The sequence below is a fragment of the Eupeodes corollae genome, chromosome 1, assembly GCF_945859685.1.
Source record: "Eupeodes corollae chromosome 1, idEupCoro1.1, whole genome shotgun sequence".
NCBI lineage: Eukaryota > Metazoa > Arthropoda > Insecta > Diptera > Syrphidae > Eupeodes > Eupeodes corollae.
Window position 1 is genome coordinate 298,784,588 of NC_079147.1, and position 20,253 is coordinate 298,804,840.

General features: G+C 33.7%; 1 protein-coding gene across 1 annotated transcript in view; it reads right to left on the bottom strand.

Annotated features, from left to right (window-relative positions):
- Positions 1-13,222, bottom strand: part of LOC129941330 (synaptotagmin-5) — a 317,430-nt gene extending 304,208 nt beyond the window's left edge. The window contains exon 1 of the mRNA XM_056049932.1: positions 13,122-13,222. The gene's annotated coding sequence lies outside the window, so the exon portion shown is untranslated. The remainder of the gene's footprint in view (positions 1-13,121) is intronic.
- Positions 13,223-20,253: the final 7,031 nt, after the last annotated feature.

A 20,253-nucleotide genomic window follows, 5' to 3' on the forward strand; every position in this document is an offset into this window, starting at 1 on the left:
GCGACCCACACTGATAACTTCCCATCCCGTCTGTCGATTTGTCTTTCTTAAAAGTTTGTCTATATGTATTTTTACCAAATTTGAGCACTATTTTTTGTAGATTTTATTTTTTATGAAAAAAACGGACTGCTGGATTTTTATATAAAAATTACTGAATATTGAAAACAAAATTTTCTCTGAAATAAAATAAGTTTGAAGCCAATATTTTTAATTTTTGAAAAGCTATTTGAGCCGAAAGTAAATTTTTACCAAGTTTTAGTAGGTATTGTTTTTTTTTAGAGTTTTATTTTTTGAAAAAAAAAACTGTCAATTCGAATTTTTTAAAAATTTTACCAAATGTTGAAAACAATATTTCTTATAAGATAAAATTAGTTTGAAGCCAATATTTAAAATTTTTGAAGAGATATTTCAGTCGAAAATCAATTTTTACCAACTTTTATTCATTTTTTTTCAGGTTTTTATTTTTTGTAAAAAAAACTGTCAAAAACTGTCAAAAACTGTCCAATCGATTTTTTTCAAACTCTAACTGAATGTTGATGTTTTGGAAGATAAAAGTAAATTAAAGCCAATATCTCAAAGTTTTGAAAAGATATTTGAGTCGAAAGTCAATTTTTACCAACTTTTATACATTTTTTTTTAGGTTTTTATTGTTTGTAAGAAAAACTGTCTATTAGATTTTTCTCAAAATTTTATCAAATGTCAAAAACATTATTCTTCGTTGCACAAAATTGTTTTAGAGATGAAATCATATTTCAGTCGTAAAATTTTGGAGGTGACACATTTTTTTTTCAGTTTTATTGATTTATAAAAAAACCGTTATATTGATTTTTTTTTAAAAAATATACATGTCACGTTACAATATATTATACAAAATTTAATTCAAGTCTCTTGCGTTTTTGGTTCGTAAGATATTTAAGGTTAACCAAAATGTTCACCTTTTTTCAAACTGCTATGGTAAAAAAACCACCAACGCAATTTTGTTGAGAGCCCTTTCTGCATCTTTCTGCCTTATTATCTGTATAACAAAATTTATTTGAAGTCGATATCTCTTCTGGTTCTTGAGCTATGGACGACGAAAAAAACGTTGCGAACGTACGGACGTACAAACGTACGTACACACGCACGCACAGACATCTTTCTAAAAATCTTTTATTTCGACTCTAGGGACCTTGAAACGTCGAGAAATGTCAAAATTTTCAATTTGACAAATCGGACCCATTACAATAACTTCCTAAGGGAAGTTAAAAAATACCAAATGCACGCATTTTTGATAAGAAAGCTTGATGTCCCAAACTCTATATCAAATACCTTTGAAACATGCAGTGGAATAATCTTACATTCTCTTAAACTATGTAAAGATTTGTTCAACTGTTCGGTGAGATAAACCAGTGCACCTTTAAAAAAGTTTGATGACCAACAGATCTTTCCATTTTTGTTCTTTGAAAGTAAAATGCACACACATGCCTTAGACCTTTGAATAGCTGAAGGCAAACATTTTTGCTAAAATACTGACATGTTGTTTAAAGTTCTAGAAACATGTTTGTAAAACTCAGAGAAAGGAGCATCTTTTAAAACGGGTTGAATTCTACCTATTAATCAATGGCTGCCAGCTATGGGGAAACAAGTGTTTTTATATTAATTGGAAAAGACTTGTGGCTAGCTTACAAAGTCTAGCGTGGCAGAAACATAGTTTTGAAATGTTCTAAAATGCCGAAAAGCCGTTCAATTTAATTGTAATGAAGTGACAGCTCAGTCTTTTGACAAAACCTGTTTCGCTTATACTTAAAAGAAATTGGAATTTTTAAAAATGTTCCGTATTTTTTTTTTTGAAATAAATTTCGTTTAATCTATCTTAAGTTATACCTCCTTGAAACTCTGATACTAAAGAAATCTTATTTACTCTTTTTATCCTAAAATTCGTCTTCATAAAATGTATCACTCTTTTAAGCATGGATTTCAAAGATATTTATCACTATTTTATGGAAGAAAGTTAAGACGTATTTTGAAAACCCAGCAATGTAATCTTAGACAGAAAAACCTAGCTTTATCAGTAAAAATATCAAAGATACTTTCAAAACTATCTTATGAACAAGTTTGAACTTTTTTAGTATGTGTTCAGAACGGCGGCGGCGGTTTTTAATAATAATTCTCGAAAAATATTGTCAGCTAAAACTATGAATTATGTTTCGCAATTCTGTGCTTAATTAATTCCAAATATCTACCTCCGAAATAAAAATAAAAAAGCTTTGAATAAGTATTTTTGGAATGAATAAGGCACTGATTGGTGTTCCTGTCCTGTTTAAATAAATAAGCAGATTCCAAGTTTCAACTTAAAATAAAATGTGCCTCGCTGTCATTAAATTGAACTATTGATTCATGATATTTTATTTTCAACCCAAATCAATACATAGATACTCTCTCATGTCCTGAATTCACAATTTCAAGCTTAAATATCTTAAAAATAAAAATACTTATATTTCTTAGTTACCAGAGTTTCGGTGTTTTTTTTCAAATTGATTGAATTAAAGATGCCAGAGAAAACCCGGAATCGGAATCAGATTTCACTGAAAAATTCTGTTTTTGTGTGCTTGTCACATAGTCTGTGAAATAAAATTGAAAGTGTTTTTTTTCACAATAGCTACGTTTTTTGGTAAAATGGAGTTATTGTAGTTAAACAAGTTCCACTTTTAAAGTAAAGTCTTGATTTTAAAGCAATGCTGTCAGTCCCTTTCATGGATTTGTTTAGTTTGCAGGGGTGTGTTCAAAAGTCACAGTTTTCTCACGGATTAAAAATGTATTCAACCGTTGGTTGTAAAATTTAGAGTTTTTCTAATTTTAGAATTTGTGAGCGACTTTTATAATCAAAAAATTGATTTAATCGAAGAAACACATGTTTTTGTAAGAATATAGTTTTATTCATTTGATTAAATTGTATTGAAGAAAACCCAACCACTTTTGAATTAGCTTGATGATTAATCACTCGTTTTAGTGTGCGTTAATTATTTTCGACATTTATTCATTCTAAAGGACTGAAACAGTTAAATTTTTAGTAAAAACAAATCTTGACTCTCTTGAGTAAACTTGAAATGATAGTGAAACCTTTTATTTTATGTATTTTTAAAATCTGATCAAAGCAAACAAAAACTTGCAGCTTTTATTATAATATTGATCCTTGTGTAGACGAACTTTAAAATAGAGTATATTTCAACAAAACTCCTGATATTCAATCATTTTGGCAGCACCTAACTTCCTCGCACTTGTCAAAACTTGAAACTGACTTAAGCTAAGTATACACGGATTGGAAGATCTTCCAATATTTACCGAACTGTCAAATCTTTTAATAGCATTCAACTAGAGTAAAAATTGCTTACTTTCTATCAAGTGAAAACTGTCCGCTTATACGAGTAATGTTGGTTGATTTAAAAAAAAATATAGGACAATTTAATGGTAGAAAATCGGCTGGAAATTTCCCGCAATTTTTGCCTTCCAATTGAAAATTGTCTATTTACACGGTTGGAAGATTTTAGAAAACAACAAATTTGGTAGATTTATTGGAAAGACAACAACATTGGCCACTCAGTAGTTCTTAAGTATTTAGAATCAATTCCAAAGCACACAGACTGCACAATCCCTAAACTACTATTCGACAGAAACTTCCAGATTTATATGCCTTCCAGTTTTTTTTGGGAGTATAGGGCATTCCTGGAAGATGTGTCAATCAACTTTTACACAGATGGATCAAACATAAATGAATGGGTTGGTGGAGTTGTGTACTCTGAATGACTAAAACTAGATTCTCATTCCGCCTATCCAATCATATAATCGTGTTCCAGACGGAACTTTTGGTGATAGAAGAAGTATTGTCCTGGTGAAAAGAAAACGTGATATCAACATATGACAACCGTATTTTCTCAGATAGTCAGGTTCCTGGAATGTGTCTCTACAAACTCAATAACAATCCATAACTATCGATCATCTCTAATGAAGACGGCACAACAGTTTAATATTCACCTTTGCTGGGTTCCGGGCCATAGAGACATTTTAGGAAATTGTAAGACAGATGAACTTACCAGAAATGGTACCAGGTTTTTCTAATGCTAACATACCAATGTAAACTAATGCAAGACGCTATGAAAAAAGCAGTGGAATAACATCACCACGTATCAGGACACAAAAAACATCTTACTTACAGTAGATTTAAAGTTATCAAGGTGCGTGCTATCTGAAAGAACAAACATATAAGCTCGATAATCGGTGTCATAACCGGGCACTGTCCAATAAGAAAGTTCACCACGCGACTAGGCGTATTCTCAAATGACTTCTGCAGAAATCGTATGGATGAAGAAGTGGAGGAAACAGTTCGTCAACTCCTCTGTACATCCCTGATCTAGCTCAGAAACGCAAGAATTACTTAGGAGAATTCTTCTATAACGTTTCGTAAGGGACAAAGTGGTATCATTGAGCTTAGAAGAAAGCTTCAAGAGTATTGAGGTAACACAATGGGACATTAAGTGTGTCCTACTCCATCACATTAAACGACCTAAACTAACCTAAAACTATTGCAAGGAGAGAGAGGAGAGAATTTGTTTGTTTCTAAAAACAATATCGGCTTCAAGAATTTCCAGGAGATCAAGACATTGTCTCTCGTTTTTAAGCCGTAAATTTGAAAGCAATGGATAGAGTGTTCTTTTTTCAATATACACTTATTTTTAGGGGCCGCAAAATTTAAAATCATTCATTCTTTCGCAATCGGGCCCCTGTTTGCGTGTTATCTACCAATCTATCATTCAAAAGTTTGCCGATCTGGGCCTCTGATTATTATCGGCGTACATTTTTGTTAATATTTGAGATTGATTTAATGATTAACGCTTTTTTGGATAACTTTGCAAAAAAAAAGTTATTATTTCTGTTAATTCCAACCAATTTCATGCTATTCATAATTTTTGGCATAAACTTTGAAAAAAATGGTAAATATGGGCCTGGAATTCCCCTAGACGGCCTTAGTAGAAATTACATCAATAAACAACATAAAATTAACGAAAGGCTTAATTTTTTCAAAGTTACCTTTCACAATTTGGAAACTATTTATAACAAACTGTCAAACCTTATTAAACAGAATAGTTTGAAATACTCAACTATCAAACCAGGCAGTTGGAAAAAAATACCCTTCTGGAAAAAAGTTTAATACCGATTTTGAAAATAGGGAAAAATAACATTTATTCAATAGTTTTTCAAGAATTGATTGCAGCACTTCCTAGACTACAGTTTTATTTGTGTGTTTCTATAAAGCTGTCACTTCAACACTTTAAAGCTAGAATTAAATATTTATACCTGCCTGCGATTTTATCGTTATATTCATCGAATAAATTCTTTTTTTTCTTCTTAAATTCCTGTTCAACTTTTCCCAGAAGACTCAACTCAACACCAGCATCAACAACTGGTCTCTGGTCTCCTTTAATATATCTACCGGTCCCGTGTAGACCTACAAAAATGTATATACACAAAGATGCACAGAGCACAGTCCTATCAACAGTCATGATGGGCTTTCATACCTTTTTCAAGTCTTGCTAGAAAACTTCAAATAAATACCAAGCGTGGAAAACTGAGTGAAGTATAAAAAGAAAAGTACATCAACATTAAAATTTAATCAATTCTCTGTTTGTATACTTGTGTATATTGTATAAAATAGCGGGGAGTGAAAAACAAAAAAACAAAAATAAAAAAGTAAACTAAGGAAAGGATTTTACAGCCAATCAAATGATAAACCTAGCGAAATACTCAGGAGCAACATTCATACGAGTATGTATAGCGACACCTACCTGTACACTTTAGTACGAGTATACGTTAGACACTTTTAATGATTGAAGGTTGAAAAATTACTTTCTACGGGGTAAAACAGAGGTGATAGTAAGTGCAAGTAAGAGTGAGTTTTTTAAGTTTGTTTTTTAAAGGTGCTATAATCCTGCAATGTTTTGAAGGACTTGAATCATGCAAAAGTTTTTCTTGATATTTTATTTGATTCCATTTTTGTACAAGTAAATGAGAAAATATTATAAGAAAATGTTGTTAAACATTTTTAAAGAAAATATCAGATATTTTTTGAATTACTGTTAGAAACAGTTTTTTCTTTTTTTGAAATTAAATATTTATTTGGTGATTTTAAGCATATCAAATTTTGTATATACTTTTCAAAGCAAGTTAACAATTTTTCTTTTAAATATTTAAGCCTAGTAAATTGTATCTTATTGACTTATTCAAACCAAACAGAAACAAAGACAATTCCAGTTTTAATGATTTTCTAATTACATTATAATTTTTTTTTCTTTAAAATTTAGATCTAGTTTTTAATGCGGCCTCATAAAATTTTTGAATTAAACTTAAAACAGCTCTTGGAATTGTCCTAATAATAGCAACTTTAACATACTAAATATCTAAGATTGACCCTTTAACTGCTTTTATTTTTGTATAGATGTTAAACTAGAGCTTTTTAAAAATCATAATACGAAGATTGTTTATGAGGCGTTTTGTTTCCGCTTTTAAAATTGAAAGTTCCAGTGTTCGATCATTACGTACAAAGCAATTTTATTAACATTATGATTTGGCAATATTACCCAACTTTTGGGCCTTAAAACTTTTTTAGGTTTTATAAAATTCCAAATGAAAAGAAGCGTTTGGTCTCATTGCCCAGTAAAATAATGGCAAGCTATTAAAAATGTCACTTCGCCCAAAAAAATGACAGAAGAAAGTGTTACAAAGGCCAAAAAAAATGTCATAATGACAAATCAATTTTAAAGTATCACAAAGCCCAAATTACTAATTGGCATATTGTCCAAAAGATATCCTGTGTTTCAACATTTGGGCGTTTTGACAATTTTATCGCCCAAAACGCAAAAATTAAACGGCAACAAATGTCAGATCGCCTAAAAACTCGGAACGTCAAGAATAATAATAATTGGGTGGCGCAACATTCCGTTTGAGAACTAGGGCCTAACTTTAGATGGCATAGGCAGGGATCGAACCCAAGACATCTCGCATGACAGTCCAACGCACTTACCATCAAGCCACGGGTACTACGGAAGAGCAAGAAAGCATTTCAAATATGTTTGGCTTTATTTAACTTTCAGAAAGCTAAATACGGGCAATTTTTAAAGTGAAAAAAGAGGCTGGGATGCGACCCACAATGGTAACTTCTCTCCCCGTCTGTCGATTTGTCTTGCTTAAAAGTCTGTAGGTTTTCGTGTTGGGTTAAAAATGTTGTTAGTTGAATTATTTTTAAAATATTTAAAATAACCAACAATATTTTTCATATAAATAAGTAGTTTAGTTTGAAAATTGGATGAATGAAATTAATTTGAGAGATATCAAGAATCGAACATCAATTTTTAACAAATTTGCTACTATTTTTTGTAGATTTAATTTTTCTATGAAAAAAATGGACTGTTGGATTTTTATACAGGAAAAACTAGTGAATATCGAAAACAATATTTTCTGTGAAATAAAAAGTGTTTGAAAACAATATTTTTAATTTTTGCTATTTGAGTAGAAAGTAAATTTTTATCAAGTTTTAGTAATGTTTTTTGTTAGGTTTTTATTTTTTGTAAAAAAACTGTCCATTCGATTTTTATCACAATTTTACCAGATGTTAAATGTTTGGAGATAAAAGCATGTTTTATTCTTAAAATTTTCAAGGTAACAAATTTGTTTCCCAGTTTTTTTTTTCATTTATAAAATAAAACCGTTCATTGGATTTTTTTTAAATATTCCGATTTGGTATCACGTTATAATATATAATACACAATTTAATTCGAGTCTCTAGTGGCATTGGTTCGTGAGATATTTAGGGTTAACCGAATATTTGTTTTCCATTGGGGACAAAAATCAATCTGTGATTGTTTTATTTACATTTGTTAATTAAAATTTACTAACTGGGCTTATTTTGCAAGAGAAAACAATATGCTTCCTCGATAGTGACGTGGATTCCAGCGCAGAAATAGTAACAAACTTAATTCTTTGTGGAATGAGAAATCTTATCCCCAATAGGGTAAAAACTATCAAGCCCAAAGAGAGCTTATGATTTGTTTCGAGCTGTAAAGAGGTTATTAGGTTCAGAGATGTAAGTTTCCGTTGTTATAAAGCCAACCCGACTGAGGAAAACCGGAATAAGTTCAAACAAGCTAGAAAGACCTGTTATGGTCATATTCGCCGGAATAAATTTTTGCATGATCAGAAATTAAGGCCAAAAATACTACAATGTCCCAAAGGTAGTAAACATTTCTGGTCATTTGTAAAAAACGGACGAAACACCACGTAGCCCCGTTTCCAACGCTCATCCACAATGACACTCCCTGTTTAAGCTCGATTGATAAAGCCAATTTGCTTGCAGCACAGTTTGCTGTGAACTCAGTGCTTCCGGAGTGTCATGAGTCCTCCTGTTCTTGAGAGCGTAAATGATTCTATGAGACGAATCTTCTTTCGCACTCATGCAGTCGCAAGAGTACTGAAAGACCTTAACATTCAAAAATCCGTTGGCCCGGAAAGCATTCCCCCTATTGTTCTGAAGAGGTGTTCTTCAACGCTGGCAAAACCACTGCATAAACTTTTCCATCTGTCCTATTCTACAGGTCTCTTGCCGAGTGGATGGAAAACTGCATTTGTCCAGCCTTTCCCTAAAATAGGCGAATCCCCCCCCCCTCAAACTATCATCCAATTGCACTTAGGTCCCTTTTTTCCAAGGTCATGGAAACGCTGATTAATTTTCAGCTTAAGAAATGTCTTGAAGAACGGAAGCTTCTTAATGACCGGCAGTATGGCTTTCATAGCAATAGGTCCACTGGTGATCTCATAGTTCATCTCACCGAACAGTGGAACAAATCTTTACATCGTTTTGGAGAAAGTAAGATTATTGCACTTGATATTTCAAAAGCATTTGATAGAGTTTGGCACCAAGCTCTCTTATCGAAAATACGTGTTTTTGGTATTGATGAGTCTCTTCTTCGTTGGATTAGAAATCACCTTTTAAACCGTTCAATACAGGTTGTATTAGATGGTTTCAAGTCTGAAACTCAAAAAAAAAAAATGCTGGTGTCCCCTATAGCTCTGTTTTGTCTCCGACTCTGTTTCTTTTATTCATAAATGATCTCTTGTCTGTCACTTCTAATCCATTAAACAGTTTCGACGACGACATACAGTACCCTCAGCTTTTCATATTCGTTTCTAGATTCACATCCTGGTCCTTTGGATGTCGAACTTCAACGGCAGCGTACGATAAGCTCATTAAATTCTGATCTTGACAGCATTGTCCAATGAGGAATCAAAAACCGTGTAGAATTTAATGCTTCGAAAACTTGATGCTGTCCCCTGTCGTCAAAGCGTAACGTCCCCCCGATGCCACTATCTATGAGCAGCACTTTATTCGTCCAAAGCTTGAATATAATTCGCATATCTGGGCAGGTGCCCCCAACATAAGTTTAAATCTCTTGGATAGAATTCAAAAAGGTCTTTAAAAATGATAGGCCACAGAACTATAATCGAAACATTTACATCGCTAGAACATCGTCGCAATGTTTCATGCCTATCGTTATTTTATAGATATTTTTACAACAATGTTCTGTCGAATTAGCCAGTTGAATTCCATCCCTTAATACTCGCACTTCCAGGAATGCTCATCAGTTTACCCTTGGCTCGATTTCGGGTGTACTGTCAATTATAGAGATTCTTTCTTAAATCGCACATCGAGAATGTGGAATGCTTTGGCCAACTCTGTTTTTTCCTCCTATTTTGATGTTCAGAACTTAAAGACCAATGTGCAACGGTATCTCCTTTTAAATCATTCCCTATTTTCCTCACGCTCGCACTGTGTTTAAATATAAACATATAAAGGGTACTAATAACCCCTTGAGTGCTTGTGAATTACAAAAAAAAGGGAACAAATAATTAAGTTTTGCTATGACTCCACCAAAGGTTTATCACAGCACAAGAAGATTTAAAAATTATTAAGTTTGACAGCACTTTCTAAAATGCAAATAGTGTTTCGATGTTTCTTATGAAGTGCCAGTGAAATAGTTTAATTCGTGTTAAACAATGAAGACCTGAATAGTTCAGCAATCATATAAAAATATGCTACCTACTCCATGTAAATATTTTTTTTTAATATAAACAAACAAGCAAATAAACAGACCATAATGTTTTAACTCTAAAACCAACTATTCTACACAGGTTTTTCTTCATACATTTTTAGTCGACTTCGATCCTCGACCACAATCGAGGTGAATGAACCTCATTTCAACTCGATTCAGGTACCTATATAAAGCTCGCTTCAACACCACATGTTAATGTAGTAATCAATGAAAAATCCCCTCCTTGAAGTTTTTATTTTTGCTTAAAACTATGAAATCGACTATCACTTTACACAGACGTAATTTCTTGATTTTGATAGTCACGATTTCACCCCAGGTCTGAGTTTCGCTATTTTTATTTTTGGAATTTTTTGATATATTATTCTTGCAAATAATCAATTGTATCAATTTTCAAATATAAAACCGGACTACTGCGGATCGTTTTTTGCCAATTTCTCACCGTAAAAACACGGCTATTGTTATGGCTGCAACACAAACACGCTTCGGCTCAAGCTTCGCCCGACGTTTACGAGTTCATTCAAAGTAATTGATCGCATTCACAAAGCTAGTGGCTAAGTCAATTCTGATTCTTCTTCTTCTTCTGATTCTGATTGGCTAAATCTAACTACAAAAGTAGCTGACATTTCCCCTCATACGTAGTGTACAAATTTCGGCTACAAAGTTAGTGCACTGGTTTTGACGTTTCACAATCAGCTGCTCGGTAAGGACACAATAATTTAAAATGAAATGAACTTTTCGGTATTTAAAAACAAATATATATTAATTATATTATATCTTCTATTTGGTTTCATTGAATTAAAAAAGAAAAAACAACTATTTAAAGGTCTGAAAACACAAATGTATCTTATTTTATATATTATGTATTTGTATTTGTCATTAATATGACAGTTCCGGATTGAATACCTTTCTAGTGCAATTTTGCATTCACAAAGCTAGTTGAATTTTGACTATGTAGCCACTAGCTTTGTGAATGCCCTAATACTATCACAATGAAGCTTCGACCACACGTTTCGTTTGAGAATCGTAAGGAAAAGAACGTAATGTGACTCCAAACGGAAGCTCTAGTTCTGAACATTTGGTTTGTCTGACAGCTCAACAGCTGTACAAAAAAATAAAAAACAAAATACGTTTGGTTTGGTTATCATAGGCTGTGTAAGCTGTGTAAATTTAATTTTTTCGATTTCAAAATTCATATTTCTTACTGCACAAAAAATCAAAACAAACTTTTGAGAAAAAACAACAGCTGCTAATGACAGAGGTGCCATTTTAGTAGAAATGTCATGTTATATATTTCATTCAAAGCAACCTCGACAAGGCTTATCGTAACGCAGACGAAGCCCAAGATGAAGCAGTTTTGTGTTTCAGCCATCAAATCTATTAATATATATAGGTACTATTTTTAAATAGAAAACAGGAAATAATTTGTGCGATCTAGCCCCTCAAGTAGTAACAGGACTTCTCTTGACAAATGTGTTACGTTTGTTAACAAAAGTTTGATTAATCGGAAATTTTGTCTTCACTTTTTAATCTTTCTTCATTTTTTCACTTCTAGTCTAATGATTGAAAAAGGAAAAATTCTCAATATCTATAAAACATGATCCAAAGAAACTTAAGTTGAAATCTATCTTCTATACAATTTTAATATTAGTTAAATCTTTAACAGGAAACTTACTCCTGAAAAAATTTTTATATTTATATTTATATTGGATCTTATGAACCATTTTCTTCTAGGTATCACAAAAAAATATAGTACTAAAAAACTCCAAAAATTAATAACCATCTATTCTAGATGCACGATGGCACACAGTAATCCTTCGTATCAATCACACAATTTAAGGATATTTGACAGAACCTATTATTTTCAGAAATGTTTCCCATTATTTCCTGCATTATTCGTACAAGCTGTTAAGGAGATGTTATATATAAATCACCAAACAAAAGGGTAAACATTATTTTAAAAATATCTATAGACCATCTCCTTTAAAGCTATTCGACTATGAACAAAAAATTCAAAGAAAATATTAAAAATGATTAATTATCAAAAAAAAAAGATACATAGGTCTCTTTCATAACGCTCGCTAAAGCTCCTACATCACAATAATAACTCAAGCGATCCTAAGACGAAATTTTTCTAAACAAAAAAAAAAACGACCAAAAACCAAAAGAAAAATGGTATAATTCAGGCAGAACTTTGCGCGTGGGTTTTAAAAAATATAATATCAAATGCCTTCTAAAAAAATGAAAGTTAAACCAGCCTAGCTATCTTCTCTAATATAACATAGCTCGTTTACTCTCATTCCTTAAATATATATGAATCCTTATGAATTTTAATTGAAGCCGAAGGCCAAAAAATCTACAAAAGAGTCGCATATTCAGTGACCTATGAAAGACGCAAAAACCACATCATCACATCACAAGAGCAAAGCTATGTAAATTCCAAAGTCATCAAAATTTCGAAGAATCCTCAAAGTTTACCTTAGATGTAGGTTTAGCTACTTCAAACAAAAATATTCCAAAAATATTGTGTGAGTACTGTCCTTAGAAAAGCCAACAGAAATATAAAAAGACATAATTGACTTGAGGATTTCTCACAACCTAAATTTAAAATATGGAACTGTTGGTATTTTTATTTGTTGCTTATCAGATGGTCAAAAATAAATTCGGTAATTTTGAAATCGTCCTGAAATTACAAAAGAAAACTTCAACCCCTTATTTCCACTGGTTGATTTATCAGTAACTGTTTATCGCAATAAATTATGGAATTTTGATAAGAATATTTATTGGATATTGCTTTTCTTCCTTATCAGTAAAAGATGGAACCGAACTTCAGGGCGAGTTACAACAAACAACAAAAATCAATACCCTATGTTTTCTAAATGATTTCATCACCCTAAAAATAGATTCCTTAACATATTGTATGCATGCATCGGCCATATGTGAAAGGATGTCTCCTCTCCCAAAGACCATATTGAAACTTGAGCTTACCTCTAAGGACGACGCGCTACGACGCTACGAACGGATGATGATATGGGCAGGGTTGAGGTGTTTAAAGCAAACTCCTATAGTTCCTTCGATAGAAAGGATTGACAAAAAAAACAAACAACTTTCGAACAACGCGCACTATCAACAACGACGACGACGACGCCGCGAAAAAATCCAACAATAATAATTTATCTAACAGCCAACATATGTCACAGTTAATTAATTTATTCAAATGAAATTTGTCCACACTGATAACAATTTTATTCGACGGCCCGATTGAAATTGTCATTTGTCAAGGATATTCGAGTTGTTTTAATTCCTTTGATTAACAGTTAATTAGGAGCTAATGTTTTTGTCCTACTTCAAAATGCGACGAAAAAATATCCAAAAATCGAACCGTTTCATACGAATAAAATCCAAACTGCCTTTGGGAGGATCCTTTCAAGGACTAAAGAACTGTGAGAATAAATTTTACTTTCTCGCTAATACACTTTATCAAAAAGGACAAACTACCGATTGGGGACTTTAACCGAAACTGATGTTTACAGTTACAAGTGGCAACCGTCAGACTAGAAGTCGCATATAGCACTATTAGCAGACCAAACCAAGCAACAACAATACGGTGCCATGAAGTTCAGACGAGAGCTTTTGTGCAGACTTCCGTTGGCGGCGATGGAGCTTTTTTGTCTGCAAAATTATTATCCTTATCAGTCAAGGAGGTTTATGTTGATAGGGTTGGGGTTGTTTTGGTTTTGATTTTGATTTCGGATTTTGTGATGAAGGTGGGCGACAGCGACAGTGAAGTGAAGTGACGCCAAGGACGGACGACGACGCGGACGGCAATCTGGGAAGGCAATGTGTGCTGTGAAGTTACATTGATAACACTTTACTAGGGTTGTTTTTATTATAAAGTGTGACGTTTGGAGGGATTTCTGTCATGAAAAGAAGAATATAAATTTCAACAACTCAACTAGTATTAGCGCGAAAGGTGTGATTTTTTGTTGTTGTTGTTATTTGTTGAACTTTTGAAATTTGTATGCAAATATGAAATGAAAGAGCTTAAAATACGAGTCGAGGATATCCTTATGCATAGATAAAATCCTCAGAAGTCACAAGTAGATTTCATTTTAATATATTGTAGGTAGGTAGGTTAGGTTTTTTGTTTTGTTGTTGTAGGCCTTTTGGTTTTGGGATAAAAGAGGTTATAAAGTTAAGGGTAAATATGAAAGGGAGGGTCTGTCAAAGACTGATGATGGGATATATACTTATAGGCATAATTTTATTTAAATAGCATTTGAGTTTTCGACCGAACTTCACAGATGTTACCTTATACTCAAGGACGACAAAATAAACATGTTTTGACGATTACGACGTGAATGTCAAATGTTTACCTACTTTTTCACTGGAATACTGAAGATAGGTAATATTTCTTCTCTAAGGACATAGAACGACCTTGACATGTGTTCCTTATGGGAAGCAAACGGTGAAACGAATTTCTGGCACATGTATACTTAAGCAAACTTCTATGGTGAATATTTTGATAGTGTGGTGATAATATAATATATTATTTAAGAGACCAAATTAATTCAATTTAAAAAGGTTAAGGACCTTTTTTTGGGTTGGTTTATCGAAGAATTATATGAATAAAGGTGATACATAATTGTTTTTAATGGACAAACCGAGAATAATTTATTAATATGTGCGATATAGGCTTTTAACTTTAGTTTTTTTTCTATTACTCAACCTTTCTTGTCTAGACAAGAATTCACCTTCATTTTAAAAGGTTTTTATTACTAGTATAAGAAGTTTCGATGGTAGTTGTTTATGGTTTGACAGTTGTGTTGACATTTCTGTTCAAACGTTTTTATCAATTCATATTGATACTGATCAAGGTTGAACATAAATAATTTTCCATGCTGCTCTGATAATAAGCATTGGCAACAAATTTTTGGGGAAAAATCTAATGTTCAAAAAGCAATAATTGAGGAGGTGCTTAAGTATTAGGTCTTCCAACTTGTTTTATACGCTTTCTTATTCAGTCGAAAACATTTAAGAAAATGTATCTTAAAAGAATTTTAAGGACAAAACCATTTTCTTTCTTCCAAATCTTCAGGCAATTCTCAGGTATTGGAGTTGTTTTAAAATACTATTGCGCAGTTGTCTTACTTTTTTCATTAGGTTTTTTCTTCTTCTTCAAAAAACAACAAATCTATGTTTCTTATCATTTTGCTTGGTATAATCAAGATTGATTTTTTAGACGTGCGGTTATCAATAAGAAATAAAACGCATTCAATTTAAGCCTTAAATTTAGCTTTATTATAAAGATAGGGCTTTGCCATTATGTTGACAGGATGATGTAGGTCAATTTGAATCCGCGGTAGACTCTAAGAAATTCCAGGCGAGATTCACAATTTTCCAATCTTTTGTTCGTGTAATTTTTGGCTTATGTCAGCAATAACGGACATATACGACGCATTAAATTTTTGCATGACCAGAAATTACGGCAAAAAATACTACAATGTCCCAATGGTAGTAAAACTTTCTGGTCATTTGTAAAAAATGTGTGCAACACTACGTCATCGTCAGTTCCTACCCTCGTTTATAATGACACTCCCTACGTAAGCGCGATTGATAAAGCCAATTTGCTTGCAGCACAGTTTGCTGTTAATTCGATGCTGCCCCGCTATTGTTCTGAAGAGGTGTTCTTCAACGCTGGCAAAACCACTGCGTAAGCTTTTCCATCTGTCCTACGCTACAGGTCACTTTCCGAGTGGACTGAAAACTGCATTTGTCCAGCATTTTCCTAAAAAAGGCGAATCCTCCTCACCATCTAACTATCGTCCAATTGCACTTACGTCCCTTCTTTCCAAGGTCATGGAAACACTGATCAATTTTCAGCTTAAGAAATATCTTGAAGAACGGAAGCTTCTTAATGACCGGCAGTATGGCTTTCGTTGCAATAGATCCACTGGTGATCTCATGGTTTATCTCACCGAACAGTGGAACAAATCTTCACATCGTTTTGGAGAAAGTAAGATTATTGCACTTGATATTTCAAAGGCATTTGATAGAGTTTGGCACGAAGCTCTCTTATCGAAAATGCGTGCATTTGGTTTTGATGAATCCCTTCTTCGTTGGGTTAAAAATTACCTTTCGGACCGTTCAATTCAAGTAGTCTTGGACGGGTTCAAATCTGATATCCACAAAATAAACGCTGGTGTGCCTCAGGGCTTCGTTTTGTCTCCGACACTTTTCCTTATTTTTATAAATGATCTTTTGTATGAAACTTCTAACCCACTTAATTGTTTCGCTGATGACAGTACCCTCAGCTTTTCATATTCGTTTCTAGATTCTCATCCTTGTTCTTCGGATGTGGACTACCAACGGCAGCGTATGATGAGCTCATTAAATTCTGATCTTGACAGCATTGTCCAATGGGGAATCAAAAACCGTGTAGAATTTAATGCTTCGAAAACTCAATGCTGTCTACTGTCACAAAAGCGTAACCTTTCCCCTATGCCACTATCCATGAGTGGTACTTGCATCGAGGAAACTGAACAGCTTTCAGTCTTAGGTATGTGCATCACAAACCACTTGTTGCGGAGTGATTACATATTTGACATCGCCAAAAATGCTGCTAAGTGTTTAGGTTTTCTTCGAAGGTGCAAGAGGTTTTTTACTCCTACTGATCTGGCTATAATCTATAAAGCCTATATTCGTCCGAAACTCGAGTACAATTCCCATATCTGGGCAGGTGCTCATATAACCTACTTGAGTCTCCTAGACAGAAGTCAAAAGAGAGCTCTAAGGATGATAGGTGACCGTTGTCTTACTGAAACTTTTGTATCTCTCGAGCACCGTCGTAAGGTTTCATGCCTGTCATTATTTTATCGCTACTTTCATAGTCAATGCTCTAATGAAATAGCCAGTTGCATTCCTCCCCTCAAACAATTCAACGGTAATACCCGTTCTTCTAGGAATGCTTTTAGTTTACCCTTGAGCATAATTTCGGACGTACTGTAAAGTACAGAGATGCTTTCTTCAGTCGCACCACACGAATGTGGAAAGCTTTACCAGACTCAATGTTTCCCACTCATTACAATATGCAGACATTCAAAACCAATGTGCATCGGTATCTCCTTTCTAATCCTATCCTCCCTTCTTAATTGCTCGCACTGTGATTTATCATGATAAGGGTATTCATATCCCCTTGAGTGCGCGTATAATATAAAAAAAAAATATTCTTTTCCAAGTTTTCAATCGTCTCGAGATTATCTGCATAGACAGGCGACTTCACATAACCGCACATAATATAGTTCAGTGCCTTTTACTTCACACGATCTTGGAGGCAAGCCAAAGACCCACGCGAGACGTGAGATAATGCGTTCCCCAAAAGTTTCAATTTGCATGACTTGCAAACGTTCTTTTGAAGTACGTCTATATTCAAAGCTCCGGGTATAGACGGCATCCCATATGAATTTTATAAAAATGCGAGTAATTCTTTTATTGGAGAGGTTCATACTTTGCTGAAAAGAATCTACGAAACAGAATCTTTCCGCTCTTTAAAAAAGGAGACGCTAGTCTTGTATCTTACTATCGTGGGCTTTCATTTTTAGATACCCTTTACAAAAAATTTACCTCAGTTCTTCTAAACCACCTCACTACTTGGATCGAAAACAACAATATACTCAATAACTTCCCGGCTGCATATCGAAAAGATTATAGTACCATTAATCAGATTTTCAATCTTTCATGCCTTATTCAGCTGCAACTAAGCCAGAAAAAAACTGTATACTTGGTTCGTAGACTTAAAAGCTGCGTTCGAAAATATTAACAAAGAAGCTCTTATAACTTATTACATTGGGCATCTCGGTTAAAATTATCAAACATACTATTGCCGCCGTCTGGAACGAGCGAAGGCGTTAAACAAGGGTGCGTTTTGAGCACTCTGCTTTTTATCTTGTTCTAAAATTAACTACATTCCGAACCCTCCATCAGAATACATGTGGAAGGAATCGGTATAAATGTTCTTCTGTATGCTGATGATATTTTAATTTGGGCTGAGAGTATAGCTTTACTTCAAACATTTATAAACAAGTTCAGCAGCTATTGCAATAAATGGAACCTTGAAGTTAAGCTTTAGAAATCTGAAATTGATAATTTTAGTAATGGGACCGAAGAGCATTTAGTGAAAAATGGAATTTCTAAGGTGTAGAAGTAAAAATAACAAACCAATATAAATATCTTGGCGTCGTCCTTACATATAAAGGGTGTCCCAAAATTAACGCAAGATTTGAATTTGCCGCCATTTAAGCAGTGAAGTGTTGGCAACCCTGAAAAAAGCGATTTGACAGCTAACAGTATAGGGTTATTAAAAATGGAGCGTTACACGATAGAACAACGTGTCTTCATTATTAAAGAATATTTCAAAAGCTTGGACCCTGATTTTTCGAGCAAAATCATCCTAAGCGATGAAGCACATTTTCATCTTGATGGCTTTGTCAATCGCCAAAATTGCCGCATTTGGGGTTGGGAGAACCCACATGTGATTGTCGAAAAACAAATGCATCCACAACGCGTGACTGTATGGTGTGGATTTTGGGCTGGAGGCATAATTGGGCCATATTTTTTTGAAAATGATGCTGGTCAAGCAGTGACTGTTACTGGTGCTCGATATCGCGACATGATTACACAGTTCTTTCTGCCAAAATTGGATGATATTGATGTGTCCAATATGTGGTTTCAACAAGACGGTGCCACATGTCATACAGCCCGTGAAACAATTCAATTACTGCATGAGACATTTCCAGGTCGTGTACTCTCTCGTTTCGGTGATCAAAATTGGCCTTCTAGATCGTGTGATTTAACACCATTAGACTTCTTTTTATGGGGTTATATGAAATCACAAGTCTATGTTAACAAGCCCACAACCACCCGTGCATTAAAGGAGGAGATTCAACGCTGCATCAACGAAATTCAGCCACATTTATGCAGAATCGTCATGGAAAATTTTAACAAAAGAGTGCGCATGTGCATGCAAAGCCGTGGAGGTCATTTGTCCGATGTGTTATTCCATACATAACCCTATCCTATGTACTTTACGAGTCAATACTAATATAACTATCAAAAGACTAAAAACGGCGTTTTCTATTTAATTCAAATCTTGCGTTAATTTTGGGACACCCTTTAATATTATGACTTGAACTGAACATCTGACAAAGATGCTTGCAACATCAAAAAATGCAATCAACACAACCTGGTCTAAGTTCCTTTAAAATAAGTAAGTGCCACATTCAGCTAAGTTTAAAGTCAATGACTCAGCCGCCAGATCAATTATTTATTACTGTGCTCAAGTATGGGCGTAAAAATATTGCATACAATGTGAAAAACTTCAAGGTACCAGATAATACAGCAAACTACGTTATAAACATTGAAACCGGTCTTCCAAAAGCGTTTCTTACTTCCCTTGAAATACATTTGAAATATTTGCGGAAAGTTTTCAGTCTACCCAGCTCTAGATTACCGCCCATTCTTTCATCCGCAATACTTCGCAAAAATATTTATTGGGCTCAAGAATGATCAGGCCTTTTCCGCTCCACGGGCTTCGTTGTCAACTATGAAGCAACTAATTTTGATTGGAAACATGCCCACAACATGCTTTTGATTAAACTAAAAGAACAAAAGTGGAAAGATTCTACCGAACGTGCTTTGCAATTGCAATTTTACGATGAATATAGCAATGTATCATACACAGAGGTACCATACTATTTTAGTGACTTAAATTCACGAGAAAAAAAAAGTATGATCTTAAGAACGAGGTGTGGATTACTTAACTTGAATGCTAAGGCACTTCAGCATGGCACTGTTGGTTTATGCACATAATCTTGATTCAGCTGAGAACACCTGCCACTTCGTAAGCATCTGTCCTATTTTCAATTTATTCCGGAGATTTTTTCTAGAAGCTGAAACAATAAATCTTGTTTTTACAACATCAGCATTTTTGAACACCAGCATTATCTTGTTTTTATAACCATTTTTTTAAGAAAATACAATTTATTTATCTTATCTTATCTATTTATGTATTATGAAATGGTAAACCCAGTTTACCATTATTCAAGTGACAGCTGTCAAAAAG